The sequence below is a fragment of the Nansenia antarctica genome (genome assembly GCF_963989245.1).
Source record: "Nansenia antarctica genome assembly, chromosome: 2".
NCBI lineage: Eukaryota > Metazoa > Chordata > Actinopteri > Argentiniformes > Microstomatidae > Nansenia > Nansenia antarctica.
The window spans coordinates 38029611-38042363 of NC_137675.1; positions in this window are offsets into that span (position 1 = coordinate 38029611).

A 12753-nucleotide genomic window follows, 5' to 3' on the forward strand; every position below is an offset into this window, starting at 1 on the left:
GCACTCCCATCTCCCTGAGTAGCCTGGATGTTGAGGTGGCTACGAACCCTCTGCAGCCTACTTCCACTGGGCGTACCTTCGCTGTCCAGCCTTGTTGTTGGGCATCTGCTGCGAGTTCAGTGTACCTCAGCCTCTTCCGCTCGTAGGCCTCCTCCACTGCACCCTCCCAGGGCACAGTGAGCTCGATGATGTAAACGAGCTTGAGCGAGGCTGACCACAGCACAAGGTCTGGTCGCAGGTTGGTGGCTGCGAGCTCAGCTGGGAAGCAGAGTTTCTTGTCCAAGTCTGCCAGCAGCTTCCAGTCCCGTGCTCTGCCCAGCTGCCCAGTGTCTGGTCTTATGGTGGTGAGGCTGGCTTGACCCTCGCCCTCCCGAACAAATGGTGCTGGCTGCCACCGGGATGATGGGGGAGGAAGGGCGTTCACACTTGTCCGTTGACTTTCCAGCACTGCTGCAAGACACCTTAGCACCTGGTCGTGCCGCCAGGTGTAACGGCCTTGGGTGAGGCTGGTCTTGCATCCCACTAAGATGTGCTTCAGTGTTGCTGGACTTTGACATAGAGGGCACGTGGGGTCTTCGCCATACCACTGGCTTAGGTTTGCAGGAGAAGGCAGGACATCGTAGGCAGCCCTGATGGTGAAGCTCGCTCTGAATGCCTCCATCTCCCACAGATCTTTCCAGGAGATCTTCCTCTTTTCCACTCCTTCCCATGCCATCCACTGCCCTTGCTTTGACTGCGCCACAGCTTGTGCGCGCCTTCCTGCTTCCTCTTCCCGACGTACCTCCTGGACCACCAGCTTGCGTCTCTGAGATGGATTGGCCTTGCTCCAGGCCGGTGTACTAATCCCGAGGCCAAGACCACTCCTCCCCTCCTGCACTCGGCCCACAATGTCCCTGTGTCTGAGTGCTGCCTTTGCCTGCTCAGTTGCAGCCAATGGGGTCCACTTCCTCCCAGTGGCCAGGATGGGGGCAGCTTGGGCTACAAATGGATCATTCGAATCCAGAAGCATCATCTCCAGTCTGACTTTGGCACACTTGTACTCCTCTGTCAGACTGGAAATGGGCAGGTGTAACATCCCTTTGCCGTAGAGCCCAATGCTGCTGAGGCACCTGGGAAGGCCAAGCCACTTCCTTGCATATGAGTTGACCAGTCTCTCCAGCTTTTCCACCTTTGAGAGAGGAACTTCATAGAGGGTTAGTGGCCACAGGAGACGTGGAAGTAGTCCATACTGCATGCACCAGAGCTTCAGCTTGCCAGGAAGCAGGGTTCTGTCAATGTTCTCCAGGCCGCTGGCTACCTCCTTCCTGAGCTGCTCTACTTGCTCTTTATCTTTGAGGGAGGCATCATACCAACGACCTAGGCTCTTCACAGGCTTCTCGGAGACCGTTGGAATGGGTTCTTTGCCAATGTGGAAGCGGTGGTCTGACAACTTCCCCTTGACAATGGAGATGCTTCTGGACTTGCTCGGCTTGATCTTCATGCGAGCCAACTCAATGTTTTCCTGGAGCTTTCTTAGTAGCCGTACTGTGCAAGCCTTGGTCGTGGTGAGTGTTGTGAGGTCATCCATGTAGGCTCTGATCGGCGGCAGCCTCAGCCCAGGTCTTATTCGCTGTCCGCCAACCACCCATCGAGAGGCCCGAATAATGACCTCCATGGCCATGGTGAAGGCCAGCGGGGAGATGGTGCAGCCGGCCATGATTCCCACTTCCAGATGTTGCCATGCTGTGGTGTACTCTGCTGTGGTCACGCAGAGCTGGACGTCCTGGAAGTAGGCCTTGACAAGGGTTGTGAGAGCTGGTGGGATCCTGAAGTAGTCGAAGGCTGTCCACAGGAGGTTGTGAGGGACTGAGCCAAAGGCATTCGCGAGATCCAGGAACACCACGTGGAGGTCCGTTCCCTCCTTCTTGGCGACCTGGATCTGATGCCAGATGACACTAGCATGTTCGACACACCCTGAGAAGCCTGAGATGCCTGCTTTCTGGATTGACGTGTCAATCAGGTTGTTTCTTTGCAGGTATCCTGCCAGTCTATGAGCGACCACGCTGAAGAAGATTTTTCCCTCGACATTTAGAAGGCTGATCTGCCGGAACTGTCCGATTTCTGTTGAGTCCTTTTCCTTGGGGATAAGGATCCCTCCGGCTCTCCGCCAGGACGTTGGTATCGCCTTCTTTTGCCACACAACTTTCATCAGCTTCCAGAGGAATCTCAGGACATCTGGTGCGTTTTTGTAGAGCCTGTATGGAACTCCGTTGGGACCTGGAGCTGACGCGGCCCTTGCTCTACGCACAGTGTTGTCTACTTCACTCCACCTGGGTGGACTGATATCTAGTTCGTGCTCTGGTGGATTGACTGGTGGCATGTCAGGTGGGAGCGTGACCTCTTCCTGGTGTCGGTCATCTGTGCAGCCCTTTTTCAGATGTTCTTCCAGGTGGGCCTTTGCCACAGAGAGGCTTCCGCTCTTCTCCTTTGTGAAGAGAGTCTTCACAAATTTGAAAGGATCTTTGTAGAAGCGTGATCTTGTTTGCTCCTTCCTTCTGCGCCTCTTCAGGAGGTTTTCAGCTCTCCTCAGTGTTGCAAGCCTGCTCTTAATCTCTTCCTGCAGCAGGTTTATTCCCTCCTTCTCCTCCTCTGTGGCCTTCCTCCATTGCTTCTTCAGCTGCCTCCTCTCCTTGACTAGTCGGTCTATTTCTGTCTGCCTTCTGGACTTGGTGGGAATTGACTGAGTAGATCGTTTGCCTTCGACCACTCCGAACTGTTCCACTCCATAGGCATAGATGAGGTTGCCCATTCTCTCCAACTTCTTCATGGTGGTGCCTCTGATCCCTTCTAGGATGTTGCAGAGATCAGTGTTGACCTCCTTCCACAGCGTCTTGTTGCAGGACTTTGGCCACTTGACTAATGGCCTTCGCCCCTGGATCTTCTTCTCTGCTGGTGGTCGTGATGTGTTGGATTCAGGTTGCTCTCCTGTGCCTTGTTCTTCCTCCTCTGGGACAGGGGTGTTGATGTCCTGCAGACTGTGGTGTGTGTCCTGCTGCTGAACTTCAGTCGACTGACTCGGCCTGCTTCTCAAAAAGTAGCTGTCGATGCGACTTCCCTGTTGACCCTTCTTTAGGCACCCTTTCTTGCCCTGGTGTATCTTCAGGCCATGGGTGGAAGTAACCTTTGTCCAACCACATACGCAGTTCTGGAGCGTGTGTCCTGCTGTAGCTGTCGGAGCCTCAGGTATGCTGATCATCAATCTCGTAGTCTGTTCCGTTCCTGTGTTCGTTACCGGGTTGTCTGCCGATGAGCCATCTTCCGCCCCCGCTCTCGCAGGCTCAGGGGGTATTTTCTTCTTAGAATTTTTCGTAGCCAAGTTTGGGTGGGACCCATACACTGTTCGTGCTGGTTCGTGTTCGTTAATATTAACATTACAGAAGAGTAACATTAACATTACAGTAGAGTTACATTAATATTAACATTACAGTAGAGTAACATTAACATTACAGTAGAGTAACATTAACATTACAGAAGAGTAACATTAACATTAACATTACAGTAGAGTAACATTAACATTACAGTAGAGTAACATTAACATTAACATTACAGTAGAGTAACATTAACATTAACATTACAGAAGAGTAACATTAACATTACAGTAGAGTAACATTAACATTAACATTACAGAAGAGTAACATTAACATTACAGTAGAGTAACATTAACATTAACATTACAGTAGAGTAACATTAACATTACAGTAGAGTAACATTAACATGAACATTACAGTAGAGTAACATTAACATTACAGTAGAGTAACATTAACATGAACATTACAGTAGAGTAACATTAACATTAACATTACATTAGAGTATCATTAACATTAACATTACAGTAGAGTAACATTAACATTACAGTAGAGTAACATTAACATTAAATTAGAAAAAAAAAAAATCACCATTAGAGGATCAGTCCAGAAGTTTTACTATACCTGGCAGCCTCTCTTATCTTACTTTGAACGTTTAACAGTGCTCCCCCCTGATTAAGACCATTTCATGTGTATTTCATGTGTTTGGATGTTGTGTAGACATGTTTAGGTACATTGGTTTATTTGTATATGTATGTATGTAAGTACCCTTTGATTACAGTATAATAACTTTGGATGCATTCGATATAGCCTGATGCTTGTTTATTTTTATTTTTATTCTTTTATTTTTATTATTATTATTATTATTATTTGTTTATTTTTATTATTATTATTTTATTATTATATGTTATTTATTATTTATTAAATTATTATTATTAATATTTGTTTCTATTGGCAATAGGTGTTTGGTTGATGGGTGGGTGGGTGGGTGGGTGGATACATAGGGGAAAAAGAAAAAGAAAAATGGAAGGACCTTCATTCCTTTTTGTGTACCCATAAATGCTGTACTGTGTACTTCCTTCTAATAAAATATTGTTTTAAAAAATAAATAAAGTGGGGTATCCCAGCACTGGTGTAGTTTTTCTTTCAGATTTGTAAAAGCATCTTGGTGCTCATCTGTCCACAGGAATGTAGCCCCCTTCTTTGAAAGGCTGTGGAGAGGGCTTGCCACTTCTGCAAAAGCTGGAACAAACTTGCGGTAGTAGTTACACAGCCCAAGAAAAACGTGCAGCTCCTGCAGGTGGTTGGGGGGCTCCCAGCGCTGTACATCCCTGACCAGAGCTGGGTTTGGGCGGATCCCATCTCCACTCACAATTTGGCCCAGGAAGAGAACTTCCTCTTGAAGCAAGTCACATTTAGATGGCTTCAGCTTCAACCCATAGCTGTGGAGACACTTGAAGACCTGTGCAAGCCAATCCAGGCTTTCATCCACTCCCCTGCCAAGGACAATGACGTCGTCAAGGTAGATCAACAATGTTTCCCACTGGAGTCCCCTGAGGACGAGCTCCATTGACCTCTGAAAGGTGCTTGGGGTATTGCAGAGTCCAAATGGCGTGCGGGTGTATTCATAGAGGCTCCATTTGGTGATGAATGCTGTCTTTCCCACGGTCTTCCACTGCTATCTGCCAATAGCCAGACTGAAGGTCAAGTGTTGAGAACATTGTAGCTTCCCCAAGAACATCAAGACACTCTTCAATCTTGGCCAAAGGATCTTTTACCGTCAGACTGTTCAAGCCACGGTAATCTACGCACCACCGCACTCCTCCATCCTTCTTGCGTACTAAGACGACCGGAGAGGCCCTCTCCGATGATGATGGTGTAACGACACCGGCTTTAAGCAAGCTTAAAGATTTCCTCTTCACTTTGAAATCCAAGAGGTGCCCTTCTCACTCGCTGGCGCAGAGGTTTAGCCGATCCTGTGTCAATCTTGTGCGTGACAGCAGACATGTAACCCAGGTCGGAATCACTTTTGGCAAAGTGGGGGAGAAATTGTTCTTGTTGCTCCTCATTGAGTGCCTCACTAGTAGCACCAACCAGGCTTTGGAGATGTTCAGGTAGCTCAGAGATTGCTGCTACTCTTCCAACCACCAGTGATGGCACACTCTCTGACTCTCCCCCTATGCTGGGCTCTACACTTTGCTCAGGTGAACATGATGGCTCCTCAGCATAAGCTTCAACTAAGAGTCCAAGGCATGCTCCTCTTGGCAGGGCCACTTTGCTGGTCGAGAAGTTGCATAGCCGGACTGGCACCCGCTTCTCCATAGTGGTAACAACACTCCCGGAGACTACATTTTAAGTGATGTTCAAAGGCTCTTGTACAGCTGGAACACCTGGCCTTGGTTCTTCCACCTCGCCCCACACCACACATTCAGATGAAGGTGGTATGGTGGTGGTCTCTCCTAGGGTCACTCTGGCAACATGATAGTCTGATCCATCCCCTCTTACTATTTTGGAGGGCACAAGTTTGTTACTGATGAACACCTTACCATGGGTGTGGATGACAACATCATGTGTCTTCATCAGATCCAATCCTATGAGGACCGAGTCACGTGTACGTCAGGGTTTCCGTTAGAAAAATTTGCCGTCGGACATCGTGTCCGGGAAGAATTCGATTTACCGGACAAACGTGATATATTCCGGTCATCATATTAAAATATAATAATAAAAAAAAAAAAAAATCATATTTTTTTTTCTCCAAATCTAATATAGCTGTTTGTCGCGGTGATTACTGTTGTGTAGCGGCCTATATATGCCATTTAATGTCTATTTCTCATCCGATACGATTAGATGCGAGCTATATAATATATAATAATATAACATGATTTGACGCATGCGCGCTATGCCATGCGTCAAATCCAGCGCTGAACGGGTCCAGCGCTGAACGGGCGCCTCACTGGGAACTGAACAGACAGCATCGATCAATGAACGGACTCCACATTACGTTAACTGAAGTTTGTTAAATTGTTTGGGATTAATGTGAGTTTTCTATTTTCTCTTTACAGTTTTACCCTTTTTTAAAAATCAATAAAACAACGTCATTTCTATAAGTCTCGCTGGTTGGGAAGGCATTTCGTTTAGCTCGGGAGTATGACAATGGGAAGAACATAACTGTTTATTGAGAAACAATTGATAGGCAGTCTGGGATACGTATATAAAGAAATACCACAATGTCTAGATGTATAACATTTTATTGAACAGTAACAGTGCAAGCATGTAGGCTACGGGGAACAGGGATTTTGGTCAGTAGGTCCTTTGTACAGAGGGCGTTTCTCTCCGACAACGAGTTCCCAGGTACCATGGAAGTCATAGGTAGTCCAGCACACTGACAGAGAGACAGACAGACAGACAGACAGACAGACAGACAGACAGACAGACAGACAGACAGTCAGCTTACTTCTACCCTTTTGAGTGGAATTACTCCTTTAATTAGCTGTTAGCCATCTCAAAGCCCCCTGAGCTGCTCGTCAACACTGAGAATAGACCACATTATAGAAACCAAAACACCGTTTTTTAAATCCACAGGGAATAACCGAGAGTGTAAGGAAAGGCACACCCAGCGCTGTCAGTGGTGGGGAGACTTGAAGTGGCTTTGCTTGATTTCCATCACAGATTCAAGGATTGAAACACTGATGAAAATAGGGAGTAATAGTGATGGGATTATCTTAGATTATTTTAGATTAGATTAGATTAGATTAGGTGAGATTCAACTTTATTGTCATTGCAGAGTACAAGTACCAGACAACAAAATGCAGTTTAGCATCTAACCAGAAGTGCAAATAGTGATATAAAAACAAACACTTAACTTTCGGGGAAACTGCTAAAATAAAATAAATTAAATAAATTAAAAAAGAAAGCGACTATTAGCACCGCCGAATGACAACAAACGTATGAGTAATGAGTAAAACAATGTCACTTTTATAGTATGTTGTTTAACTTGCCGTTCGGTCGCCATGGCTCTGGTGTGTGTAGCAGCTTCAGCTAGCTGGCTGGAAACTTCTAGGGGTGCGTTCGTAAACACGCTCTGAGAGCGCCGGAGCGCACGCTGGCTTCGATGTCACAGAGCGACCGAGTCGTTCGATTGGACGAGAGGCGTTCCGCGAGTGCTGATCGGATTTCCAGAGCGTGTTTACGAACGCACCCAGCCAGCTTTAGCGAATTGTATTCAAAGGGAATTATTTTCACCGGACAATATGTCCGACGACTTTTCAATTTGTCGGACTTCACCAAATTTTACCGGACAAAGACCGGTAATTGCCGGTTAACGGAAACCCAGGTGTACGTCCCAGTCGATTGTTTTGGATGCAATTTTAAAGGTGACGTTCAGTACACGTTTTGCTTCCATGCCATCTCCAACTCAAACTCTAACACATTTAGAAGGTAGGTTTTACGTAGACTTGTCGGATCACCTCCAGAGAAACTCCAATACAGCTCCTCTGAGATTACTGTTGTCTGAGCTCCCGTGTCCACCACAGCCTGTGTTGGAATGCCGTTTACTGTCACCCGAATCTGTAGACTCTCACCAGCGGTTTTGCAGTATTTTTGTGTGTTTCTGTGTATTTGCCTTGGTAATCGGCTGCCATCTTTTTCTCCAAGGCTGCAATTCTCTTTTATATCAGCAGAGGTTGCAAGGGGGGGGACACTGTGCTCAATCTTCAGGCTTCAGTGCTGAATTAGATACAGTGAATGAGACTGATATTTGTAACATAATGTGTTTATATATAGGCTATATATATATAGCAATAGTGATACATAAGATATGTATATGTATAGACAGTTATGAAAATGATAAACTGTACAGTATGTCTCCCAATCCCTTCGGATTTGTTGGAGCTGAGGTTTTTTTTTCACAGCGGGTTTACCCAAGTTACATGCAATAGTGATAAGATATTATGATATGTGTACAGTTATGAATGATACACTGCACAGTATGTAGGCTACCTATCAAGTTGTGTGGTGCATGCATAGCTACCGCAGCAAAGTAATTGCAGTAGCCTACATTTGATTATGCCTGTACTCATCAACGAATATTATATAACAAACGGATATTTATAATATTGTATATAATGTTTTTTTTGTATATAATGTATTATTCTTTTTTCTGAGTGGGGCAGTCGCACTCATAATTTTTCATTTTATTGGACAGATATAGTGAAGACAGACAGGAAAGTAAGGCCACCAGTATATATTGTATTGATAATGTATTTCGCTGCCGCAGAAAGTCATGTGAAATGACATGCGTTGTGCATTGAATGACACTATTTACAGCGCTGTCAATTTTCAAATAATGCAATAGGATATACATATGAATTTACAGAAACACATCATCATGAATGGAAACACGTGTATTTGACAAATAAATTGTGTGTGTGTTGTGGTGACCACCACATAAATACACACCACCAGGAGAGAGAAAGAGTTGGGGGCAGAGGGGAGCCAAGCGGGTTTCAAACACGGCTCTCCCGCTTACTAAGCTCACAAGCTTACAGCAGTATTATAATTATAATAACACAATATTGCAATATTTATTACTATTATTTTTTAAATAATAATAATCAACCTTCATTCATAAGTAATGAAAACTCCCGCAGTCCCGATCAATCTCCTCTCCACTTTACACATTACATAACCAATATTTATTTTGCCATCACAACAATGTCAACACAATCACAACAGAATCTTATTTAATCCATTCAGGTTTTATATTTTGATTATATCATGTCTTTCAACATTGTCACACTTTTCATTAGACATTTACCTATTAGCGGCATCAAAAATGATGGGCTGGGCGTGCGAGGGAGCGTGCTTATTCTGGCAGATTGTGAAATATTAAAACCAATAACATTCTGAATGATTTATCATTCTGTACTCTTTCTCTTTTTTCTTTCATGTATTTTCTTTCAGCTCTTTTTACTATAGATGAAACTAACTATAACAGGTTGCGGCACATGAACGCTCCGTGCAGGTACGCTCTCCTGTGAGATCATTCAAGTTTCACGTTAATTTGTCATTATACCAAATACAATTATATAATGTAATCAAAATAAAAAGAATGAACATATTCAGCCATTCCATATAATCACATATAACAACCCCTGTGAGCAGTTGCAGGGGCTGACAGGCTGACGTTACCGGCGAAGTTCATGACAAATAAACAGACTTTATGACCACCAGCTCTTTTCTAGTGGGTATACTGTGATTCTTCCCTCCCAGCCTCATATCGTTCATTTCCGAACGCCATAATAATACATCTGACAAAACTGTGATTGATCTTGTGGAACAGGCGCGTTCCAAGTCAAACTGGACCTTTTCGCGGCCGACTTCTTCTGCACCGGCAGAATGCTGCATTTTCCGACGCTCCGCAAATGCGTCTCATCCCCGGCACAAATCACAGATGTGATGACTGTTTTCATTGCGAGGTTGAAAGAGAACTTTGCTGGTCGACTGGATGGACTTGCTCTGCCCGCAGAGGTGATGGGCTTTGCCAGAGACCCGTTCACTGCTGCAATAGAAGGGGACTTACCCACCAGAGGAAAGGGAGTGGTGCCTTCCATCGATGAGGGGAAATTCATACTCGAATTTGTTGACATGCAGTCATCCGTAACCATGGCACAGGAGCTTCGCACTAATGGACCTGCGAAGTTTTGGAGTGATGTCAACGTGCACCAGTTCCCTAACGTTAAGAAAGTAGCAATCCATGTGCTCAGTATGTTTGGATCAACATACACCTGTGAATCAAGCTTTTCACACATGAACACAGGGTTCGAGTTATGTGGGAGCCAATGGGAGCTGAGCTCCCATAGAGATGGTCTGAGCTCCCTTGAAGGCAGTAAAATCACAAATCTGTGGGGGTCGCTAATAATACATTACCTCAACTATTATTTGATCAAAATGTCAATGTAATGAATATTATTTAATTTATATTATAAATATTGTAAAATAAACACGTTTTCCAAAAGAACTACGCGCACCATTAATCTCCTGTGAATGACAGTATGCCTTTGACTGCCTGCACTTCACCACCAAGACACCATGGGGCGCAGTAGAATATTGAGCAACAGCAAAAGGTTGATTAATCAGCTGTGCGGTAAACCGTTGGAACACACAGTGCACAGCTGATTAATCAATTAAACCAATAGAGTGAGACAGGATATGTTCATGCAAGATGCCTTTCAGGAAGTAGTGGAGATCGTGCACCTAGCCTATTATTGAGAAGCAAACATTCATTCATTAGCTATACAGGAGTATATACATACAGTAGCTACCATGCCGCCCAAAAAAAGGCCGGGTCATCAAGCCTAGAACATTTCGGGTTTTTATCAAAGAAACCTGCTATGACACCTAACGTTAGCCCTGCTGACAAATTTGACCCTCTCCCGTTCATCCAATCTTGGATAAAGAAAGGACATCGGACGTCAGCATCATGGGTTCCAGGACCGCGACCGCAGCCTACTGAAAACAGACCACACAGGTCTATCTTGTCTCCGTAAAGGTAAGGTGGCTTTTACTTTTTACTAACCTAGTGTACATATTTTTCGCTCGTTCTGTATAGCAAAAATAACACAATTATTGGCCGAGATACATGTGTGACTATCGCTTTTATAGCTGTTGTTTCATGTGGGGCTGTTGATGTGGTGAAATGAGTAGCCTGCAGCTGTGGCGTCAGGATATGTTGGTATTTGAGGAGGAGGATGAGGATGAGGATGATGTTTCGGTACCGGTACCGTTTTTAAAGTATCGATTTGTCACCGGTATCGAATAAAACCCAAACTGTACCCAACCCTAACTATATGTTTACATGCCAACTAATTAGCTAATTCATTTCTGTCATTTAGAGCTGAGGGGAGCAACAGAGAGACTGACAACAGGACAGCAACAGAGAGACAGACAACAGGACAGTAACAGAGAGACAACGGGAGAGGAGAGCAATAGAGACAGAACTGAATGCACTGAACCTTTTTTTATTCTTTGCATTATTAACATTGTTGTGTTATTGTGTTATTAAAGTGTTTAAGTGTTTTATGGTAAAGCATTATGAGTGGTGTGTGTGCAGGGCGCTCGTGAGTTGTATATTTTGGCGAGGGGGGAGGCTTGTGTATGGGGGCGGGGGGTCCTCACACAAAGGAGTAGCCTAGGGCCACTGACCACCTTAATCCGCTACTGCCTATAGCTAATTAAAACTTGTAAGTCCCATCGCTGTGTGGGCATGATTCGCGCGTGCATGAGAACATTTCGCACTGTTATTTTGGAGACCCCCACAGAGTTCAGCTTATAACTCGAACCCTGCATGAACACAATAAAAAGCAGCTCATTTTAGCAGGACATTTTAACCCTGGTTTACAAATCACTCATTGAATCCATTCTCACCTTCAATAACACATCCTGGTACAACTCCCTCACTGTCAAATACAAAACCAAACTCTCCCGTATAGTCAATCAGGCAAGTAAAATCATCGGCTCACCTCAAACTCCCCTGTCTGAAATCTACAACCGGTCACTAATCAGGAAAGCCACACAAATCACACAGGACCCCTCTCAACCCCTCCACCCCCTCTCACCCAGGACCCCTCTCACCCCCTCTCACCCCTCCACCAATCATTTCAGCCACTTCCATCATAATACTGTTTTTCTTACTATTATTTTTAAATGACTAGACTTTTTAAATAGGCACTACATTTTATAAACACTGTTATATCTGTCTGTTTTTATTGTATGTATGTGACCTATGTGTGGTTTTGTTGTGGATACCGTATTCATGAACTGCACAAAGCTTGTCAAAGGAGAATTTCTGTCACTCTGTGACAGACAATAAAGCAATCTTGAATCTTGAATCTTGAATCTTGAGCTCTCGTTGCTCCCTGACTGACAGTACTCTTCACCAATGCCTTCGGATTGTATTGACATCTTATGAGCCAAATGTCACTGCTCTTGTTCAGAATAAAACATGTCACTTCTCACACTAAGAAAGTCAGCAGGGTAAGATTAGATTAGATTAGATTATGTAGTATATTTTACTTACACACACATGCATGGGTATATGGTATATGGTATGGTATGGTATGGGCCTGTTCTCAAGGGGGGTTATGACACCTTGTAAACACATCCTTTGTCTCAAGGGCCATATGTTCTTGCCTCAGGAGGTGCTGTCCATATATGGGCATTGTTAGAATGAGTTCCTGTGAATCTGACTTGAACTTTAACCTGGAATGACTTTTATCATTGTGGGGTCTCCTACTCTTCACACCTCAAGCATCTATACAGTGAAGGTGATAGGCCATTGTTGTAGTTGTATTTACATACTATTGTTTATAAATAAGTGTGTGCGCCCAGGGGGCTCTCTCTCTCATTTTGA